Source organism: Ailuropoda melanoleuca, chromosome 8 (genome assembly GCF_002007445.2).
Source record: "Ailuropoda melanoleuca isolate Jingjing chromosome 8, ASM200744v2, whole genome shotgun sequence".
Lineage (NCBI taxonomy): Eukaryota > Metazoa > Chordata > Mammalia > Carnivora > Ursidae > Ailuropoda > Ailuropoda melanoleuca.
Window position 1 is genome coordinate 610,031 of NC_048225.1, and position 2,609 is coordinate 612,639.

General features: G+C 54.5%; 1 protein-coding gene across 1 annotated transcript in view; it reads left to right on the forward strand.

Moving 5' to 3' along the window:
- Positions 1-2,609, forward strand: part of LOC117803300 — a 27,273-nt gene that overhangs the window by 10,323 nt on the left and 14,341 nt on the right. The gene's annotated exons all lie outside the window — the stretch shown is intronic.

Here is a 2,609-nt window from a genome sequence, read left to right on the forward strand (position 1 = left end):
CTCATCCCCCCACCCCCCCCGCCCCGCGGCACACCTCCCTCTGCACGTGTGCGCTGCCAGGATGGCAGATCTGGCTTCTGCAACGTGACAGCCTTCACAGAATTGGTGGCTTTTCGGGATCTGTGTACCTTGATGGCCTGGGCGGTTTCACATGTGTCAAAGTGAACACGAAGATTTGAACCTTTTGATTTGCATGACTCTGGGGGGGTTTCTGGGTCAAGTGAACAGCAAACCATTTTCAGAGTTCGCCCCGGGCGGCTTACGGGAAGCCGTAATAGTCACATTTCGTGGAAATGCAGTCTCTGGTGTCGTGCACTTCCAGTCAGCAGCTGCGTGTGTTGTCCGACGTGAGGTCAGCCGTGTCCCCGCTCACGGGAAAGTCACTGCCTTTGGGGGAAGTCCTTTCCATGTTTGAACACTTCCGTGCTTACGAAGTTCTGTGTATTACACTGAAATTATCTTCATTGACCCAACAAGTACTGACGAGGGGTCTGCTCTGTCCCGGGCCGGGAGGCAGGGCGTCCTGGCGTCGGTCACACTTAGCCTCCAGTGCGTGCAGAGCCCAGGGGAGTACGAGCCTGTGCACTGCCGCATAGGGCTGTGGCAACGCTAAGTGTAGGACAGCGGCCAACACCAGGAAGGAAAGTCATGAGGCCTCAGGGTAGAGTGCGGCCGTGGGAGGAGTGAGCTCTCGGTCCTCAATGTCTTCCCTGGCAGGGGTGAGCGGCCGGAGAGCCGGAAGGCGCTCGGGGTCCGCACCTGCATGGGGCGTGGAGGCTGGAGAAGCAGGTAGAGCAGAGCCTTCGAGCGTGCCGGGGTGAGCTGGGACTTTGTTCAGCCCACCTCGGTTGGTACTTTCCCTTAGGATTTTCTTAATCCCATCCTCTTTTCTCGAGCTGACATGCCCGTAAGCATACAGTATGTGACACGACGGTACGTGGACTGACTGACCACGCACGTCTAGGTTAAGGCTTCCTGCGAGCAGTAGGCTTTAGTAGTTAAGATGCTGGGGAGCCCAAGGTTATAGGGGACTTTTGACGGCAGGGGGGTGGGCGCCCCTGGTCCCTACAGTGGTTGAGGGCCAACTGTATAAAGCTGCAGGTTCCTGCGACATCCAGTTCTGCTCCCGGGTACAAATTCTGTCTTCCTCAACACAGAACGACGGTGTTTATGCTGGCAGATCAGAGTTCAGCATGGCACAGTGGAGGCCGAGCGCGGGTTAACGGCGGTGGGAGCAGACGCCTTCCCACAGCTGGTGCGGTGAGGGGCGCTGGGGCAGCGCTGCGGGGGCGTGCCAGGCAGGCGTGGCAGCAGGAGCAGCCAGTACCCAGCCACGGGGGCAGAGGCCACGGGGCGCGGAACCAGATGGGGGCCAGCTCCTGCGGACACCCGTACCGGCCACTAGGAGAAGGGGAAGCCAGCGGGGGGCCACCCAGGAAAAGGGATTTGCATGGGTGTAGAGTTCCAGTAATTACAGGAAGCAGAGACTGCTGTTACCATGGCCACGTCCGCGGGTCTGTGCGCATTTCTGGAGCCACGTTAACACAGGCTGTACTACAAATCACATCTCTGCAATTCTGTGCATGAGCTGTTTGATGCTTGGTGAGGTCAACATTAACCACAGACCTCAGCGGCGGAGTGCTTGCGTTCTAACAGTGTTCCAGCTCCCAGTCCGGGATTTCTGCTGCTCTTAGAAAAGGATGAGCAGTGTCTTCCTGCTTAGCTTCCAGTGACTTTCAATTATATTTCACTAAAATATCAAAAAGACGCATTTAAGGTCGGACCCAGAGACATCATCTCTTTGGAGACGTCCTTAGAATCTGCAGGGAGAAGAGAATCTCTTTGACAAACATGACATCGGACTGACGTCAGATGAAGCTGAGTGCCGCGTGGGGCGCCTGGCTGGCTCAGCGTGCGCCGTGCGCCCGCGATCGCGGAGCTGTGACTGTGAGCCCCATGCTGGAGGTAGAGTTCACTTGAAAGAAAATCAGTGCTGCTCATGCCATCATCCGGCCAGTTTGTCTCCATTTTGCCAGAAAGTGAGCGCAAGGCGTCTCCAGGCGCTCTGATGAGCTTCAGACTTGGGCGGAATTACCACAGGTCTCAGCAAAATAGGAAGTGGGTGTGTCAGGCCTGGGCGCACATCGATGCTGCATTTTCTGAAAGCTTGCCTACTACCCTCTGACTCATTCCTCATAGAATCTTGCTCAAGATGGTTATTGACTCTGAACTGACTGCAAAATTTCCTTTCTTTCTTTTTTTTAAAAATTAGAATGATGACTTATTTTCAGTTTTTCTATTAGTCTGTGTGATTTTTACAAATAACTCTGTCGATTAAATAATGTTTTTCGTTTGGAAGTCATTTGTTCAAGATAAGAAACAAACATTTTTTACAGTTGCTGTTTGCTTTTTTACAGCCTCCTTATCTATCTTGACCTTTGTGTTCTTACGGACGCTTGTCCTACCCTGTTCCCTCCAAGACCTGGCAGGGGTCAGGCTGGACAGGCAGAAGCACTAACCAAGTAGCCGCTGCTGGAGGAGGGAGCCCAAAAGCCAAAGGCAGCCTGGGATGGTCTCGGTGGAGAGCAGGAGGGATGGTGAGAGCCGTC